General features: G+C 38.2%; 1 protein-coding gene across 5 annotated transcripts in view; it reads left to right on the top strand.

Annotated features, from left to right (window-relative positions):
- The window catches only part of IMMP2L (inner mitochondrial membrane peptidase subunit 2), an 845,985-nt gene that overhangs the window by 442,776 nt on the left and 381,926 nt on the right, over nucleotides 1-21,283 (top strand). The gene's annotated exons all lie outside the window — the stretch shown is intronic.

Consider the following 21,283-nt stretch of genomic DNA (forward strand, 5'->3'; position numbering starts at 1 on the left):
TTCACAACACTATGGCATATGGGAGGGTATTTAAAAATAAGTATTTCCAATTATATTCATTTCTTTATATCTGTGCAATTAATCTGACGGCCGTAGATGAATGGGTACACGTGTCAAGGTGTTCGTGTGGGTATTTCTATGTGTATGTTTAGAAGGTATGTTTTACTACTCTTGGGAGAGTATTTCAACTCTAATCAATTAAATCCTCAAGAAACCGATTTCCCTTTTTTTTTAAATTTACTAGTTCTGAATTATATTCACCCGGAAAATATGACACATATACCACATATGTAAGACACTTACCCAATTATCAGAAATTTAGAAAAGAAACACAGAAAAGTATAGCAGTGTATATTACTGAAAGAACACCTATAAGAAAGTAGACAGCAATTTTAAAAATGCATGTTTGACAACCTTAATTAGTATCCTAGGGGAACATCTTGTTGAGAGGACTGGAACATGAGGATTAATTTATCAACAGGTCAAAAACAGGCTAGATTCATGGCTCCAAGCCCTAGTTTTGAAAGACTACCCTCTAGTGGAGTAAAAAAAAAATGACATTTTCATGTTAAATTTAGTTTGTGTGTGTGTGTGTGGGGGGGGGGGGGGCTTCACATCTAATTGTTGCTTAAATGTTTATCAAAATGACAAAGACCAATAGTTTTAAGTTATTATAATCATAATGGCAGGAAATTTATTAAAATATTAGCTTGTTTCTAACCAGTAAATATTCTCACTCTAGGTTTTTTTTTTAAAGTTCTCAAGTGCTTTATTTTATCCTTCTCTAAAACTTTATTTAAATGGCTGTTAATCTTTTGAATAAAAATGAGTTTGAGAAAAAAGTTGTTTCTTGCTTAAACTACTAACACTAATATCAGAAAATCTATTGTAAGACTTTATTCTTTACTGGCTATATAATGTTTACTCTGTAAGCATTGCTCTGGGAATGGTAGGGATTATGGCCAAGTATTGGGGATGTTGAGATGTTGAGATGTCTGCATATGATTTAATGTACTTTTAATAATAGTAATAATCATCCTCATTACTCCTCCCTCGATTTTACCTTCTCCAGGTTTTACTCCTTGAATTTTCCATAGCATTTCAATATCTGCAGGATTATATTTCTGCATGCTGGAAGAATTATAATAACATTGTGATAATTATTTTAAAAAGGAATTTTAGTTTTCTACTCTTGATTCCTTAAGCATTTCATTTTGGTTGATTGGTATTGACTGTATAATAGACAAATTCAGTAATCAAACCAATTATAATGCACTTCCATAATGAAAGTAAGTGGTGATAATCAGATACATGATTAAACCACTTTCTTGGTTTATAAATGAAACCAGCAATCATACCTAATATTTTAAATTTCAGTCTCTTTAAAAAATAAAAGAAAAATCTAAGTTTAATTTAGTGAAAGTTGGATCTTTTTAAATGCTACCTGATGCTATATCATAGGAAATTGTTTTCACTCATTGTTTAGCTGTTCTTTGGCATATGGGGATGAAATTGCTTTTCTTGCAATTGTCCTTCTGCTGTAGGCACATGACAAATTTAAAAGCTTTCATTTTTATAAATTTCATATCATGGACATTAGAAGTAAGTGAGATTTTAATGTATGAGAGAAAAATAGCTCTGGCTTTGGATGAAAAGGGAGAAGAGTTTGTTCTTTGTAGTTTCCTTCTTGCTACAAGAGCATAGGAAGCTTTAGTAGAATCACTATATGTTCAGGTGACTGTTAGTTATCAGCCATTTACTGGAAATATGAAAGGTAGCTCTCCAAAAAAAAAAAAACCATGTTAAGAACTTATTTAGTTATCACATCTATATAATGAAGTGCCATATAAAAACATTAAACTGTGATTGACTAAGGATTTCAGTGATTTTGAATTAGTACAATTGTGAATAGTCATCAAATGAGAACCAGAGAATCTTTAGACTCTAATGCCCTGAGTCTTAAAGAGGTCAGGAGACTTGTCTAAGTGCATACAGCTGGTCAGAGAGAGCAAGAGTAGACCCCACCATCTTCCAAGCTTTTCCTACCATTTCACCCTCTCATCTATTGGATAATTGATAGATCTCCACTTTCTCTTCTTTTTCCATTCCATTTATTACTTTTTTTTCTTTTCTTTCTCAAGATTTTATCTTTAGAACCCAGTAAAACTTCAGAACAGTTTCACATTCCAAATATACTGTGTTACATGGACGTATGTGTCAGCTGCCTCATAGTAAATATCTGCAGGGTTTCCTGCATGAGTGTTCAGTTTTTAAAATGATTTTAAAAGATAAATGAATAATTACAGCCCAAAACTATGTTGAAAAAGTTCTGCCTTCATCATCAAGTAAACCATAGGGGTACAATAAGTATTAATTCGTTGATTTAATGGTTGAATTTCCATTAATTAATTTAATGGTTTCTCAATATTTCATGGAATCCTGGACATTGGTTTCCTGTTCACTTTCGTGGGAGAAGTGGTCTGGGTAGTGGGTCAGAGTGCACTTTCTGGGAATAGACTTCCTAGGTTTGAGTGCTTACCTTGCTACTTCCTAGCCCTGTGACCCTGAACAAGAACTTAACATCTCTGCATCTCAGTTTCCTCCTAGGATTGTTACAAGGGTTACTGCAGTTAATATGTGTAAAAGCTTAGAAAGGTACTTGGGATATAGTAAGCTTTTATGGATGTTTGGCAACAACATTATTGCTGTTATTGTCACTGTCACTCTTGTCATCATCACTCCCATCATCATCATCTGTTCCAGTTCTCTGCTTTGTTTGGAATGGCCTTTCTACCTTCTACTCCAGGTGCCTGCCTCTACTTAGGCCTAAACAAGTGAGCACAGTGCAAATGCTACTTCCCCTGTGAAGCCTCTTCTGACCCTCTAGCAAGATAGGATCTCTCATTAGACCCACAATCACGATCTTTATCCCCACCTACCATTTATCACTTTTTAAAATGTGTTACAATTGTTTCTGTAATTTGACTCATTTCCCTTTTTAGTTTATAGAGTAAAGTCTCCTGGAAGGAGTCTATATTTTATTCGTCTTTAAGCTCCATAGCTTACATAATCATGGAGACAACAATGTTTGTTGAGTACAACTATGTATGTTTTAAAGGTTATTGAATCTCCACAACATAAAATAGATGTTTTATCCCCATTCGACAATGTAGAAACATTGGCTCAGAGAAGTTAGGTTTCTTGCCCAATGTACCAAAACTATGAAATAATGGGGCAAAAATTTGAACTCAGTTCTGTCTGCCTACAGAGCCAAGGCTCTTTTACTAAACAAGCCACTCAATATTCATTTGTAAAATAAGTGAATGCTTGATTGATGACTGAGCCAACCAATTCAATATAGTCAGCAACAAGGGAGGCTAAAAATAAAATACGATTTTTTAAAAGGAATGAATTTTTGCATTAGGTAGTAGATGTTTTTATATAGTTATGGTTGTTCGGTGTAATGAAAGAATTTACTAGCTCTGTTTGAGAAATGGAGCTCTGAAGTAATGCAGTGTCTGGTTGGAAAGTGAGTTGATATGCTCAGAAAGCTAAATAACTATTCATGGGCCACTGATGAGGAGGGGCTGACATTGTACTAGGAAGATCTTCAGTGACATGATCCTTTGTAGTCTAATTCTGATAGCAGATTAGGTCTTAATTAAGTTAGAAGTATGATGTAAGGGGAGTGGCATTGGCTGTTTGTTAGAATGTTGAACAAAAGCACATCGGATCAGAGAGTTTTCTTTTCTCAAAAGGGTTTGAGAAAGTAGAAATGGAAACAAAAGTGGATTCCCCTTTAACTATAGGTCTTATTTTTTATATTTTTTAGTGTGACTTCCTTCTTATAGTAAAATATATAATGCAAAATTTGCCATTTTAACAGTTTTTAAGCTTGTACTTCAATGGCACAAGTACATTCACATGGTTTACAGCCTCATTATGGCTTTTTGTGAACATTTAGAATCAGAGATTCACAGAATATTAGAACTGGAGAAGAAAGAGATCTTTACATGCTAAAATATGCAAATTCAACTATCAGAATTTAGCAGACATGAAAAGAAACAAGGATTGATGGGAAGTGTAAGAAAGAAAAATAAACATAAAGCAGGCATGGCCTCCCTCTATGACAAGTGAGCAAGAAGTATAGATCTGCTGCTCCTGCAGGGACCCCGTTCACTCTGCTTCTCCAGGATGGCATCTTTCCATGCCGAGGGTGATTAGGGAGGTAAGATTTGTATTTTGCTGTAACCAAGCATATTTTTAGTGAAGGTTAGAACTCCACTGGAACAACAAAAGTAATTTTATCACTCAAGGAATTTACCCCCAGGAATAAGAAAGATGTCAGAAATTAAGGAGATAAAATCTCTGTCTTTGTCTGGCTCTTCCCCAGACTTCTTTGTCCCTCTCTTCTTGCCATTCTCTGTCTCTTATCTTGGCTTCTCTCTGTGCATCCCTTTATTCTTTTCTTTCAGAGAATTGAATATTACTTCCCTAGCCATGTAAACAATCAGTGAAATAAAACATGAAAGTCATTTAAAAAAATATAGCAGGTAGACAGGTAAATAGACAAGTAGATAGTTTGTAAGTTACACAGAAATAATTGAAAAGAACAGAAATAACAAAAGAAATACATCAAAAACGGAAATACACCAAATCCCTAGCAGTAGTTATCTTTGATAATAGGTGGTTTTTATTTTATTTATACTTCTCAAACATTCCACAGTAAATACATAGTATTTTTATAATCAGAAATAATAGGTATTACTTAAAAAATAAGATAGGAAATTCTTTTGAGGTGGAGCTTTCCGTCTACAACTGGAGCTGTCTTGTTTGGTAAAATATCTGACCTTCCTAACTTAGTGTTTAGTTCTCCCACGACATGATAATTAAGATAACAGCAATAATCGTAGACATTTATTGAGCGTTCTTTTTGTGCCAGGTGGTCTGTTAGTAGTTTTTCATGGATTGTCTCATTCAGTCCTCCCTATTAAAGTACTAGCTGTTAGTTTCATTTTGCAAATCAGAGAACCGAGGGCTGAGTCTGCAAAAACTCATGGAGCTGCTCATTGGTAGCGTCAGCAATCAAACAGAAGTGTTTCTGACTCCAAGGCTGAGACTTGCAGCCACTATGCTCTATCAACTCTGATGCGTTTCCCGTATCGCTGGGCATTCTCTCTACTCCTAACTCCAACACATCTCCATCCTCAGCACATCACATGGCTTACCGTTTCCTGAATGGATCCTGTGTGTTGCATTCTTAGCTCTCTCTCTCTCTTTTTTTTTTTTTTTCCTGTAAATGTGCCAGTTCTATAAGGCTTCTACTCAAAGACCTCATCCTTTAAGAAGCTCCCCTATCTCAGTGAAAAGGAGTATTTTCCTTATTTTATCACATTTTACATTTACTTGTTATTATGTTTCTCTTGTCCTAACGTGCATTATCACATATGGTTTATTTGTGCCTAGATAGTAAGCAACTTGAAGGCAAAAGTAACGTCCTGTTTGCCTTGTATATTCAATAGTGCACTTTACATATTAAAAGGTCAGTATTTGATTAATTAAACCTCACTGAGTGAAAGAGTAATTTACTACTCTCTTCTGTGTGCTGGTTTTGTTCCAATCATTGAGTAAAATCAGAGAATTGTTAATGAAAAACCTACCTCCCCCAAGAGGATAGATTTGGGCAGATCAGTGACTTCAGTTACGGATAAGGTTATTCCTAAGACAGCTGTTTTTTTTTTTTTTTTTTATGGTAGAATAGAGTGTGTCTCTTGACTTTGCCTTTTTCTTTGCTGGTCACTGTCTCTTTTCATCTTCTTTGATTAGGACACATTAACTGGAGTTGGGTTCATAAAACTACTAAGATACATGTAAGTTCTGGGCAAAAATAAAACTCCCAAGAACCAAGAAGGCACGTACAGTCATGGAAATTTTAGGCAAAAATTAAGAACCAAAATGGCATGAGGTGACAGTTTGCCCCTGGTGTGATATTTTTATGCAAAGCCTGTTAGAATTTCCCTGGTTTTAGGTGGGCTCTTTTGTAAAGGTGGGCTAATGAAAGTGATCCATTTGTATCTAAACAAGAGCTCAAAGCAGTGATTTCTTTGCAAGAGAAAGCAAACATTTTTTTGTCACTAAAATATTTAGGCATCCAGTTATATTGTGTCATCTAGAAGTTAAAGGGTCATTTGAATTTTCATGAATATTTTATGTCACTTTTGCTTCTAGACTTCTGCTAGGCAGGAGAACAAAGGTGACTGTTAGCATCCTCATCTGATTTTCTTCCTTCATTGATGGAGAAGGCAGGAGGCCCAGAGCTAAACTTCTCTGTCTAATCTTCTAGTGATTGTTTCATAGAGTTATTCTTTTTAGTGTTGGGAAGGTACTTTGAAGAATGAAAGGCACTTACTACCACTCTCGAGATTGGCAGAGTATGATGAAAGATACTTATAGTTATTGCCTACACTGAGGCGCCCGCTGAATTTCTAGCTTTAAATTCTATCTCATAATCCTACTATATTCTACTAGGACTATTTGGGGTTGCTCTAATCGTTGGTCTTTAGACTGTCTTTAAAAATGAGTTGATTGGTGTGCCTGGGTGGCTCAGTTAGTTGAGCATCTGACTCTGGATTTTAGCTTAGGTCATGATCTCAGGGTCCTGGGATCAAGCCTTAGGTCTGACTCCCCACAGCAGGGAGTCTGCTTCTCTCCCTCTCCCTTTATCCACTCCCCCCCAACACACACCAGTGCACATGCAAGTTTTTTCTCTGAAATGAATATATAAATCTTAGAAAAAAAACCGAGTTAATTAGATGAGCACGTAGAGGTAGTTATGGGCATGTACTTGGCATTCAATGTGCATCTATTATGGAGAGCTCCTGCTTCATTTATTATTTATATGATATTCGGGCCTGACTTCCTTTGGAGTCACCTATTCATCATCTGGTTTCTTATTCAGGATGCTGGAAGAGTTCTGGGTAGCAAGAGGAATACTCAAGTCTGACCAAATGCATATGGGTCAGTGTCCAGGCTTTGCCGATAGAATTCAAGTTTTGTCTCTCGATGGCATGTATTGACCTGAGTGTGTGTAGGGCACTCTTCAAGGAATCATGACAAGGGGATAACAGCCGTGGTCTCTGCCACCCTCCACTCTGTCTGCACTATTTTAAATGTATCAATAGCCGTCCCCACTCGGGGTACTTTTGGCTGCCAGGGAGACAAACCCTATTTAAACTAGCTTAGATTTAAACTAGCTGTGGTTACAAAGTGGGTTTGTAACAAGGGTCATGCGGTCTCACGTGCTCTAGTATGGGCAGAGGGGAAACTGGACCTCAGACACCAATGGACCATGGACTCAGATACTCCTGGAGGTCCTGTCTGTCTTCTCCCCAGTGGGCTGTTCTCAGAGCACCCGCTTTATTCTCTCATTACAGACCAACTTTCTTTCTGCGCCCAGCAGCCTGGCCCCCACTGGCTGCCCAGTCCCTCATCACACTACTTGCCACCAGAGAGAGACTGTCCCTTTCTCTTAGCTTGAATTTAAAAGTTGTGGGGGGAAGACCTTCCACTAGTCTACTTGGGCCCTATGCTTGTCCCTGGTTAAAGTCCTCCTCTGTCATCTCTCTCCCCCCAAATTAGAGGGCAGGGAACAAGGAGTCATGCCCCTGGAAGAGGAAGGTATCTGGTACAGCGAGCAATAAGGACCTGCGGATACCAGGTACCCCTTACCGAGAGCAGTACCCCAAGCTCTGAGCTGAATAAACACTCTCCTGGCAGCAGCTCTTTCATTTCTTACAGTCAGCTTGGAAGCAGGTGCTGTTTTCTCATTTCGCAGAGAGAGGACGCAGGTTCCTTCACCTCCTGTGGTAACGTGGCCTGTGAGTGGCTTAGCCAGACCTCAGAGCCACATCTGTCTGGCTCCCAAGCTTGAGTTCCGAACCACTCAACTGTGCTAAGTGTGGCTTTGTCATCAAATGACACAGAGCCGAGCACACAGCATGGTGGCATCATGCAGCCAGGCAGGCCTCTGTTTCCTGGCACCATCGCCTCAGTGCCAGGGGTCTGGGGCTGCAGGCCACCACGTGCCCTGCCCCTGAGGACTGGGAGCCTGACAGGGTAGGCACTGAACCATGTCCTCTCTGCTGTCCTCAAACTGCGAATAACCTTTAGCGGAGCTCAAAGTCCTGTAACCCTCACCATCTGTGTGGCTCAGTCAGGTCACTCCCCGAGACTTGGCCTTTTGTGGTCCTCTTGGGTATTTACAGACATTTGAGGCAGGCCGTGTCCCTGCGCTGCTCATGTTGCTTGGGTTTCTCTGTCTGCGATAACAAGGCCCTGGCAGCCTTGAGCATTCATAGCTGCCCTTGGCTTCATATACCCGAATCCCCCCTATTTTCACTTTTCCTATCATTCAATTGTGAGCAGATTTACCATCCTTTTGACAACTTCCCAAACCTCCCCTTCCATTTCCTCCTTTACCTAAAATCCAGTCGCCTTTCAGGACCTGATTATTTTTATGACCTCTGTTCTTGGAGACCACTCTTCATCCCACCTCTCAGGACTGGGTGTGCAGGTGCCTGCCCCTGAGTGTGCGTGTGTGTTGGGAAGGGACCATGTTCTTGCACATCGTCTGGCTTCCCAATACCGAGCCATTAATTATTATATGTTTCTGTAAAACACATGCCACTTCTTACCTTCCTATTTTGTTCTTTTCTACTTGTCAGTAGATTACAGACTGGATACCCAGTGAAAAGTATTCTACTCTGCCCAAATACTGCTAAAATCTCCGGAGATTTCAACCTTTAAGTATAAAACCAGCCCCAAATAACTCAGTTCCTTAAAAGAAAATAAGTGTCACTTTTACTTCATTTCAGAAACCCACTCCCAGAGATGCTCCTGTAATCTTACTGGTAATTCGAGTTGTTCTATCTTGAAAATCTTGAACTGAAGTATCCTTCTTTCTTCCATAACTCTATCTATCTGGCTATTTTAAAACTATGCTTCTCCTACATCTGCTTTTTGACACCACGAAGACCTCAAATCCTTTGAGACCGGTTCTTCCATGGTCATCTTTCTTTCTCTTTCTTTCCTACCCACCAAGGTTGGTCGTGTAAACTCAGCAGTCACCTTGATTCTCTTGCTCCGGTCCTCTCCTGCGCATCAAACCCCTGAACAACACCATGGTGGTTCTTCTCTGCTCCTGTCCCAGGAGGTGAAGTGCTCCTGGAGGAAATCATGTGGTGGTGCACACACTACACCCCCAATAAATGCAGGGCATCGTGTTTCAGCTGGCTCCTCTGCAGTACCCGTCCATTCCGGTATTCATCCTAGGGCCACTCTTTATCCCATCATCTACAGGGATGATTTCAAACTTTCATGCTCTCTTCAACAAGCCTTTTCAATCTAAATATTCTTTAGGAAAATGTCATTGCTTTTAACTTCACTGAATTCTCGGCTTTAGGTGTGAACGCCCTTTATTTCACACCGTCTTAGCTTACCAATGTCTCTTTATTCACATGCATCATTATCTCTCATTTGTAGTCTTGAAAGATGAGACATTTTCTTATTACCAACCTTTATGCCCCTCCTTTTTTTCTTCCAAATTCATTCACTTCTGTATTCTTAGCAATTTGTCTCTAAAAGCCTTTTTCCCCATTCCACTCTGCAATTGACTTATTTACACAATATCCATGGGCATGCTTCTTACTCATACTAAAATATTAACAACAATCCTCCTTTAGCCCTTAGGCCTACTCTGCCATTCCATCTCTGTTCTCCTCATAAATTTCTTAAGGGTCCTGTCAATATTTGGTATTGTTGCATTCATCACTTTCTCCTTTTCCAGCTCACTTTTATCCAGCTTCTACTCCACCCATGCCACCGAAACTCCCCTTTGAATCTTTCCAGTACCCTCCCAATTTGGTTCTTGCACATCGAAGCCTCCTGGTCCCGCTCATACATGCCTGCACACCCTGCCTCCTGTCCTTGTGGGCTTATCTGCCTCTTAAATATTTATACTAAATTTCTTCTTTTTCCTCCTCCTCTTCCTATGCTCTCTTAGATAATATAATCTCTTCTTATGTAATCCTTACCCTCAAGTGTATATCACTGCTCTTCCTTTATTTTTTATTTATTTCAGTGATAGTAGCACTACCCATTTGCTCAGGGGGGTTCAAGGTCTTTGATCCTCTTTATGACTTATGTCCTGCATTGAACTGGTCTAAATCCTGCTGATTTTACTCCCACATTTCCATGAATCTTGGTCTTGATCAGCTAGGCCTCCATCATCCCATGGTCTGTTTGCTGCAACTGTTCCTAACTTCCTGCCTTCAGTATCATCCTCTCCAGTCCATCTTCTGCAAACAAAACCCTATTTTGTGTCTCATCATAAATGGAAAAATGTCCCAAGCTCCTTAGCATTCAGTTGCTCCTATAATCTGGCTCTTGGATCCAGGTACGCATTATAGGTCACCTTTTGCTCCAGCCATGTAAACTGCTGTTCCTCAAGTACATGCTGATTTTTCTCTGCTTTGTGTGCTTCCTAATTCCAAGCAGGGTACTTGGAGTGCTGTACTGCTTGTACGGTAGGCACACAGCTTTCTTCAGCAAGGCTGTTCACCTTTAATCCTCAGTTTAAATAGCCCCTCTTGTGGGAAATCTGTCCTGCTCAAAGAGTCTGGGTTTAGTGCTCTGCCTCTGGGCTCATAATATAGAATAATTGATCAGAATGCATTATTGAATCAATGGACGAATGAATTTTGAGTAGCAGTTTAATGGATAAGACAGTAAAATTGCAAAGTGTCTAAGCATAGCAGCATTGAGTCTTTAAATCTGTGAGAGTGGATGTGTAGACTTGCATAAATGAGAACAAGACTGTGCTTTGGTTCTTGTGTGAGATAATTAGCCATAATCCATGGCTAACTGGGTCAGAGACATTTGTTCTTGATGCATAGAGAACCATTGTGCAAATAGAAACCATGAGAAGGAGTCCATCACAGTTTCTGGCGAGAAACAGCTCACTACTCTCAACGATGGGGATGCAATATTCTCTCTGATAGCAAATTTCATGTTGTTGTTATTCTGTTGTTACATTTATTATTGCTGTTGCTCAGGGAGATACAAATGATTTTCCTTGAGCTATCCACAAAACACAATGGAATACATCAGAATTTGAAATATATACTGCTTTGCAAGTGCAGAAATTATGCATGCTGAAATCATAAGAATACTTAGTGTAATAATAAATAGCATTTGTTGAGTATTAACCTCATGTCAGATACTCAAGTGTGTATAGCACTGTGTACATATGGTTTTATTCTCACAAAACTGTGAAACATTCAGGAACATTCCCCTTTTTGCAGAAGAGGAAACTGAGCTTCAGAAAGTTTGGTTAATGTTGGCAATCACAGGGATAGTGAAGACCTGAGGCTGGAATGTAGATCAACCAAAGCCAACCCTCTACAAACCGTATTTTCTTCCCTCCAAATATCTCTTGATGTTCATTCATCTCTTTGTGTGTTTTATAGCATAACTTTTGCTGTGTGTTTGATTATTTGTAATCAGATTCATGAAAGAATGCTAACCATAATTTAGCTGTGCCTTACTTTGCTCATGTCAAAATCTTTTATTGTATCCCATTCTTCCTACTTGGATGATTTCAACATAGTAGGAAGATATCTGTCAACTATTATCCTCAAAAACAGGCATCCTACCAACACTGTTATTTTTTTTTTCTGAATTTTCATGTTGGTTTTTATTCTAGGATAGCCTATATTTGATTGCCCTTTGGAGTCAATATTTAAGATGAATGATTATTATATTCCTCTGTTAAAGTAACCAGCTCTCTCTGTCTCTCTCTCTGTGTCTCTCTCTCTTTGTCTTTCTCGCTCTCTCTCTCTTTAGTTGTATTGTCCTGAAAATAAATAAGTAAATGGATAAATATGTACACATACATAAAACTTCAACAATGCTATACATAAAACTACTGTTTTTTTTTTTTAACTTTGAGACTGTAAAAAGGCAGAATCCATACCCTTTCCAAGCAACAGAATTTCAGAGCTTTATCAAAGATGATCACTACGCAGAAAACTGAAAAATCAGAAGAAGCAGTCTTTAGGCATAGCCAGAAAAATAATAAGACATGCTTATGTTTTTAAGACAAGGAAATGTTTTAAAATGTACTCAAAGGAAAACATGTGTCTGTCTCTTTGCTGAAATCTCTGTTTTTCTTTCCATCTCATGACATGATACAGAAATTGGGTAAATTAACCCTCACCATTAAGAGTACTTCTTACATCCTTAACCTTTTATAAAGGGTACATTTTATTAGACATGCGATGAATATTCAGTGTTTTAGCCATTTCAGACTTTGGAGGTGCTCCCCAGCTGTATAATGCTCACTGAGAGCCTATGTGCTCACTGCAAGGCAGGGAGAAGCCTGGCTGGCTGGAGGGGCTGTGCTTTCACATCGTTCCCATTACTAAGGAAACCACTCGTTTTGTCTGAACATGCTCTGAATAGATGTCTCATTTGAAGTCTAGTGCTCAAACCGTGAGGATTGCATTATGGAGCCTAGAAAGAAATGAGGGGAACAAAAAGGGCTTGAAAATGCCACCAAGCATTCACAGAGCGTCTTACTGTAATAACATGCCATGAGACAGAAGGTGCATTTATTTTTGCCGCATCCCAAGTTATTTTGGTGTTATAAAAGCAAATTCCTTTGCCTGCCCACGTAATCAAAATAAGCAAAGCAGATGTTCTTCTGACCTATTCTTAATTCCTGCTCTTGTGAGGGTCTCACTCAGAAGTGTCACATACAGGCCAGGAAGGACAGAAATATGCATTCTTGTATTAATCTAGATTCGCTCCATTGTGCTTTGTAACTAAATGGTATAGTGCTATCTCTGTGCCAGTAAACAAACACATGTTTAGAGTCAGACCTTCGAATTTGCAGCCTCCAAATTGTCACTGTTAAATTCAGAATGGCTACTGCAGACTGGTGCTTGGTGTTCTTTAATGAGCATCCAATTCAGATAAGGAGTGAGAAAATGCTGCTTGTAGAAGACTCCTGCTCCGCTCTCTAGCCCCTGCCAACCACAGCGAAGAATGTAGCTCCTGCTGAAAAATCAGAAGATCTTTTTTCTTCCTCACTCTGGAAAGTATGGTTTATGGGACTTTGATTACAATATAATTATTTTCACCCCCCCCCACCATTGTGCAGTGTAGGCAATTGATAGTTTTTTCAATGTACGGAAAGTGCTGTGCAGACACGCCAGTCAGAGGTTGCCACCTCTAAGCCCATAATGAAAGTCAGGAGGAGCTTCCATTGCAGGGAAGGGAGGCATAATTATTTCCTTTTTGAGCTACTTTAATCCTTTCAACAAATAAGAGATGTAACATTACATCACTTAATCCACAAATGCAGAAATTAATGCATATTTATAGATTCCTTGCCATTTTGCTAGGTCGCTGACACTCATAGCAGTTAGATGACTTGTCTGCATGACAGCCAGTGACTGAAGGAGACCTTTGGACTCTGGACAGTCCCTATGTGAAGAAACTGCTCAAGTGTGTCCTAGGGCACTGATGTTAACAAAGTCTAAAACCTAGACAATGAACAGAGTAAGCAAGTACAAGTTTATTTCCTTCATAAATTCTTAAAGATCAGTAGTGTAAACTAATAAATGTAAAAGCCCTCAGCAGTGTCAGAAAGTCTTGTATGTGTGTTTAAATCCTTTTTCTCTAGTATCCTTAAATTCATTGACAGTTGTACATTTTTAATAAATGTGTTATTTCAAGTAGATGTCCTTCTCAGACCTCCTGCCTGACCAGGTTTAAGAAATACCATAAACTTGGCTATTTTCTAGAATTTTGTTGCATCCCAACACCACTTAAAAGGCCCTAGATTTGAAAGAAAGTTTATTCTTGTGAAAGCACACAAGTACTTATCCTGTCGATAATACCCGCACTAGTTCTGATTATGAGCCTTCAATTCATTTTGAAATGAACGCCTGAAGCTGCCAGCTGTTTCTGATCCGATGTGCCTACGGAGTATTTACTTAGAGTGTATGCTTAGCACTTTAGCTATCGTGGCTGCTGACAGGAGAGTTCTAATACCGAGACTTATTACGAAGTTTCTGTTTTCAACATGAGTATACATTAGGTCCCTTACAGGTTATCCTGTCATGGTTTGGCAGAGATCAGGGTGCATGCATCTCCATATTCTCAGTACTCAGCATGATGCCTGGTATCCAGTGAGCAATCACAGGGGAGATTGAAGGGAATTGTATGATAGGAGCAAACTCAGCATTATTATTAAATTTATCTTTATTATTAGCCTGGCTTAATTGAGTGTTAAATGATGGAAACGTGTCCAATGTTTGACTTGATTTAACATTCAGCTAATAAAGTCTAATTTTTCCATGTCCCTTAGATCACCTATATACTTTTTTGAAATATTCTTTGTATGTTTATAAAAGTGACACCATTGCACTGAAAGGATTGAGTCAGCTCTGTCAAACAGCCTTTGCTCTTTTTCAGGCCAATGTGGTTATATTTGTACTTCATTCCTTTAATGGGTGAACTCTCAAAATGTCTCCAGGTACCAGGAATCATCAGATATTCATTATAATTCTGTTTTTGCCTGCAGCAAGAATATTTGCAGTCTGTTGTAACAATCATACCTTTGATTAACACCAAGCAGCATCCTATTTGGAGAAGTAAGTCCTGTTTAGAAGGCTTATATTTGTCAGTAGACCAAAGAGATCTGAATAAGAACTGAGAATTTACAGTTATAATTTAAATTACTAGCACATAGTTATGATTTGATAAAGTTAGAAGCTTATTTAGTAATGTTTTTGGAAAGTTAGAATCCTTAATATGCATATTCGAGCATTCCTGTTTTGTTATGAAGCACATATCTCATATATAATTTAGGACATTGTGTTAAAGCCCAAGTCAAAACTTATCTTCCCAGGACAGATCAAATTTAAGGATGATCAAAATATAGTGAATTTAAAAATAATTATACTCATTCATGTGGTATTATATTTAGAAAGAGTGAGCTTATTAAAAAAATTGTCATATTTGACTCAACAAAACTTGTATTATTTCTTTTCCATGTTTTAACTAGGTAAATGTGGGTTTCAACATGTTTATTAACAAAATAGCTCAGGTTTACTGTAGAAAATTCGGAAAATTCAGAAAGAATCAGGAGAGGAAAAGCATTTGCCCACCAAGGAGGCATGGCATATACTTCAGGATGCTTTGTTGTAGGACATTTTTTTATCCTTAAATAATAGAAAATATTCCATATTTTAAAAATTACATCATAAAAGAAATCTTAATTATGTTTAGCATGTATATTAATATCATATGGATGACTCATTCCCCAAATATTGGACATTTGTTTTTTACAGTTTTTTCAATGTTTCATATTGTTGATAATGCAGTGGTAGAGTTCATGGGATTGGATTGCCATAATGACTTTCTAGATTGAAGGATTTGGGCATTTTAGACTCTTGACATATGTATTACAGCTAGCTTTCCTGAAACCTAATACCAAATTCACACAGCAGTTTATGAATCTTCTTCCTACCATGCCCTTGCCGGCATGCATGCATGTATGCATTTATTCATTTACTTAAGAGAGATATTTGAACACTAAGGTGTTGGACTAGGTACTGGGACTATAAAAGTAAAAAAAACTCACCAATGTCAAAAAAGTTTTTTGTTGGGGACATGTAGGAGATAGGTGATAAATAGGCAATGATAAACTTGCAAATATATGATGAGATGATTCCAGAGATTGGTATATGTTGCTTTAAAAAATTAGAACAAGCTAATAGCATGGTGAATAACAAAGAGAGATGATTAACATATAGTATTAAAGAGGTTCTTCTGGAGAAGGTGACATTTGAGCCAAGACATGAACGTCTAAAAGGACAGTTGGGCCATGACACCAGGGCAGAGTGTTCCAGGCAGAATAACAGTGCATACAAAAGTCTGAGGGCAAGAATGAGTCTAGCATGTCCTAAGGACAGAAAAAGGCCAGTGTGCCTAAATGTAATGAATAAAGAGAAAGTAGTAGGACGTGAGGTGCAGATGGGACCAGGACTGAGTTCATCTTTGGTCTTGGAAACCCATGAGAGAGAATTGGATTTTAATTTGTGGGCAGCCATTAAATGTTTTTTTTTTTTTTTCATTAAATGGTTTTAATAGGGATCCCTGGGTGGCGCAGCGGTTTGGCGCCTGCCTTTGGCCCAGGGCACGATCCTGGAGACCCGGGATTGAATCCCACGTCGGGCTCCCGGTGCGTGGAGCCTGCTTCTCCCTCTGCCTGTGTCTCTGCCTCTCTCTCTCTCTCTCTCTCTCTCTCTCTCTGTGACTATCATAAATAAATAAAAAAATAAAAAAAAAATAAATGGTTTTAATGGCTTGCTTTTTATTCACCATTTCAGAAATTACTAGGCTGCTAGAGTGAGAATTGGTTAGAGGAAGGTCGGAGTTAAGAGGAAAAAGATACAGTAAAGGCTGGACTTCCATGATAAATAGATGGTGAGGGATGGTAGGATTCCAGAGGTATTTTAAATTTAGATGTGAAAGGACTGCTAGTGGGTGGTGTGTGAAGGATATAGGAGACAATTATTTAAGCAAGACTCCTACATTGAAACCACCTATGTGGGTGATTGGTTTCACTATTAAATGAGATGTGGGATTCTGAGAGAAGAGCAAGTTGTCCCCATCCCCGCACAGAGTTGTTTTGCCTGTATAATGGAGGGGTAAAAATTTTTAAAAAGTTAAAATGCTTTCATATTTCACTCTGCTGTCGAAAGCAAAAAACAGAACAAATGAAAAACAAAGCACAAACCAACTTTACCCTCTTCAGTTCTATCATTCATTTCCCAGAGGGGAGATTAAACATTTTAACAGAAGGAATTCAATGTTCAATACTCAATATGAGTTTTTAGTTTGTAATAAGATCACACTGTACCTCCAAATGTAGACCTTTCCTAATTATGCTTAGCATAGAAGGTAGGTATATAGATACATTATTCTATAGACTACCATAGATCTATACTTGGTGAAAAATTATATTTCATTCTTTGGGAATTTTATTTTACTGTAATAATAAACTGTACTAAAATAAATATAAACTATCTAAAAAAAGGGAATTCCTGGAAGTCACTATAATGTTTACCTCTGTTTCTAAAAAACATAACTATGCAATGAGCAAAAGAAACAATTATACATAGGCTGTAAGATGTGGATTTCTAAACCAAATATGGCAAGCTAGGTAGGCTTTTATCTGGAGATAAGATTTTCCTAATTCTCTCTGAGCCCAAGTGACTCAGTTTATGTAATTTTTCCTTAGTTGGGAAGAAACTTTATCTACTATTAAGGCTTCTGTAGAATCAAAAAAAAAAAAAAAAGAAAAATAAGATGTAGTGGAAGGAAAGGAAAAAGCCTTTTATTCACTCTAGTCCAAGGAACTATAGGAAGAAAAGAGGGGAGAGGGATGACAGTAAGGTAGTTGGAGCAGTGTCTTCCAAAGACCCCTTGAGCCTTCGACTTATAGATGGTGGATGCATTAGATAAACAGTAATATCACTGCTTAGGTCTCTAAAATACCACCTCAACATTTTCCTATTACTCTTACCCCATGCCATAGCAATTTACCCATATCATATATAGCAGAAAGATCCCTCAAGAGTAACCTTCCCAAAGCCATAAAAGCTGAGCTGGAGACAGTGAGCCAGTGGCCAGAGAGTCCCTAGAAAAGGGGCTGAGCAAAAAAAATAAAAAAATAAAAAATAAAAATAAAAATAAAAATAAAAATAAAAGGAGCTGAGCTGGTCCCTGAACTACACACTGAATGGAGGACAAATCAGCCAGTCAGGAGTGCCACAGTCGAAGCTGACTTGATTCACCAACACAGAACTACAAGATTCTGAGCAAAGCAAAGCAAACCAACTGATCAAAATTTCATAAAAACTGTGGCAACCATAGATCACAGTTCTGAACATCAGCAGAGGAAGAGGCATGGATGTCAGCTTTGGGCAGTACTTCTTATACTTGTGAATCACCTAAGGATCTTGTTAAGACGCAGATTCTGGTTCAGTAGGGCTGGAGTGTAGCCTGGGATCCTGTATCTTGGACAAGCTCCCAGGTGATGTCCATGCCGCTGGCGCACAGACCACATTTTGAGTAGCAAGGAGCTTATACATTAATAGGATTACGACAAAAGCCAGTGGATGCCTCCCACCAATGTCATGAGGGAGACTATTTGAAGAACCAGGTAGGTCTTTTTTTTTTTTTTTTTGCTTTTTTTTTCCCTAGAGAAAAATAAAATATTAAAGGATCTCTCAAACTACCAGACTTGACCAAGTTTAAACTAGATAAGATATCTTTTTTTTTTTTTTTTTTTTTTTTTTTTAATTTTCTTCTAGCAAGCAAGTAGAAGCCTGGGAAAGATTGGCTGTAAATAAAAATGAAACATTACTTTTTTTCTCTACACATTTCAGAATAGTGAGTTAATCTTGGGTTGCTTTTTTGCCAAATAATGGCTGCATCACATTTTGGAAGTAGAAGCCTGGAGCCCAGAGGAGAAAACAGAGCTGCAGACATAACTGTGGAAGTCATCAGCATGTCTTTAGATAACCCCCCTGGGGAAAAGTGTGTAGAGGGAGGATAGAGAGGTCTGGAGATTTGACCTGAAGCCCTCTATCATTTAATTTGAGCCCAACGTGGAATAGCTACCAGAAGAGGAAGGAAAGGAGCACCCAGCAGGGAGAAAGCCAGAAGAGCTCAGTGTTTTCGAAGCCCAGAGAAGAAAGGAATGGCTGTTTTAAATCCTTCTGCAATTTTGAGTTTTATGAAAACAGACTATTGACCATCAGATTTGGCAGTTACTAATACAGATTTATCACAAATACTAATAAAACTTAAAAATTTGAAAGCAAACTAAAAATGACTGCTAGACTTTTCTGTTCCTGTTACAATCTGACTCCATGAGACTGTTGCCTTACAGCCATTATCTCCACTTTCTGGCTTCCCATCATGTCTTCTTCATTCCACTCTGATTGGCCTTTGATGTCTGTCATTCCATTGAATGGTTCCTAGCAGTCACCTTCATATTGATGAATTCTCCCAGATTTCTTTTTTCTTACAGGTTCTATACAAATAGATTTTCTCAAGATTTTTAGCAGTTCTCTATTTTTTTTTTTGATTATGGCAAAAATTACTCCAAAACTACTCTTATTGCTGAAATCTGATATGTGATTACAGTCTTGGCTGGAACCAGAAGTGGAAGGAAAAATAGGCATTGACATGTTTTTGGAAGTAAAAAACATGGCATTTTAAGAAAAATTGGGACTCTGTCACCCTCTTTTGTAATCAAGCCCCATTAGCAAGAACATTAGAATGTTGATTCCCAGCAGTGTCTGTACGGGTGAGATCTCTGTAAGCCAACTTCCCTCTTCCAAAGTGAGCTAAATATTGTTCAGAGATGTCTAGGTAGTTGGCAGAAGAACAAGCACTTAGGCAGAGCTGTGTCCAAAAATGAGAGAGCTAAAGATACACTTCATGGGCCTGTGTATTTACATGAGACCAAGATTAACTGCATTTTGCCCTAAACCTTAATAAATAAAGCTCTTTCAACTTTGTTAGAAATAAACTTTGCTTTCAAAGATGATTGCAAGTGTAGTGTTTATGAAAAGCAAATTAGCATTCTACAAATTCTCATGGATATTTAGAGTGGTAATCAGCTAAAAGAAAGACCCTGAACCATTTGATGAAGGATCGTGGAAGGTGGAAAGACTACAGGTCAGGAATTGAATAGAGGGCAGCCCGGGTGGCTCAGCGGTTTAGCGCCACCTTCAGTCCAGGGCATGATCCTGGAGACCTGGGATCGAGTCCCACGTCAGGCTCCCTGCAGTGAGCCTGCTTCTTCCTTTGCCTGTGTCTCTGCCTCTCTCTCTCTCTCTCTCTCTCTCTCTCTCTTTCTCTCATTCTCTGTGTGTGTGTCTCATGAATAAATAAATATTTAAAAAAAAAAGGAATTGAATAGAACAGGTTTCTTACTCTAGCTCTGACCTCAATTTAATGTATTAGTTTGGGCAGGTCATTTAGCCTTTCTGGACCTTGTTTCTTTATCTATAAAATGAGGGAATTAAACCTGGTTGTCTCTGAGGTCCCTTTCAGCTCTGATGCTTTTATGAGACTATAGTTCAATAGTCCAAATCACTAGGAAGAATCCAGGAGGTGTCTTCTGTATGGAAGTGATTTCCATCTGAATGTTTGGCTATTGGAGATGAAGCATTCATTGTAGATACTAAGAACAGGCCAAGGGATAGAGAGAAAGAAACTTCTGGCCAAGTCAGTAAACACATATGTTTTTACATTTAACAATTTTATTCCAAATAGAATATTTTCCAAATTTCCCTGCAAAGAAGCCAAATGTTAATAATTAAAGGAAGTTGAAGCACAGGCCATTAGAAATAAGTATCTTTCTGAGTGACAAGTTCTGCTGAGCAATTGGTAACACAGCTAATGAAACATTTGAGGGAGACCTCTATTTGAGCAAACAACAGTTAACAGAAGATACCTCTCAGGGGAAGTAGTGGAATCCCATACATTTGAGATTCCTAAAAATGGACCCAAAATAGCAGTAAAAGTGATGCCATGGGGAATAATCTTGCACTGGCAAGCAGATAGACTCAATAAGCAAATGAAATTTCTCATTTCTGTTTGCCATGTTTCTAAGAGGAAAATAGCAATTAGGAGAGAAAATGGCTGAGAACACAATCTCTGATTTGAACAAGATTGCAGGCTTTAGTGAAAATAAACTTATTTCAGAAATCCAATAAAAAATAGTTTTTAATTTAAAAAAAGTTGCAGACTTGTAATAAAGTTGCAAAGATAGTACAATGAATTTCCAGATACCCTCGGCAATTAGTAGCTTCTTGGCCCATTTGCTTGTTTGTTGTCCCCCCCCCCCGCACCAAGTGTGTGTGTGTGTCTATATACGAATATATATAAGTGTATATAGGTAGGTGGACATAGTGTTGTCACTGTTACTACTATCACTGTTGCTGAGCTACTTGAAGGTAAGTTGCAGATATGATGACCCTTTAGCCCTAAATCCTTTCTAAGAAGTTTTTCTTTTATATAATCATGGTACCTTTATCAAATTCAGGATTTTTAACATCAGTACGATGTTATTATCTAATATATTACCCATTTCCCAATTTCACGAATTGTTCCAGTAGTATTCTTTACAGCCACT

The sequence above is a fragment of the Canis aureus genome, chromosome 18, assembly GCF_053574225.1.
Source record: "Canis aureus isolate CA01 chromosome 18, VMU_Caureus_v.1.0, whole genome shotgun sequence".
Lineage (NCBI taxonomy): Eukaryota > Metazoa > Chordata > Mammalia > Carnivora > Canidae > Canis > Canis aureus.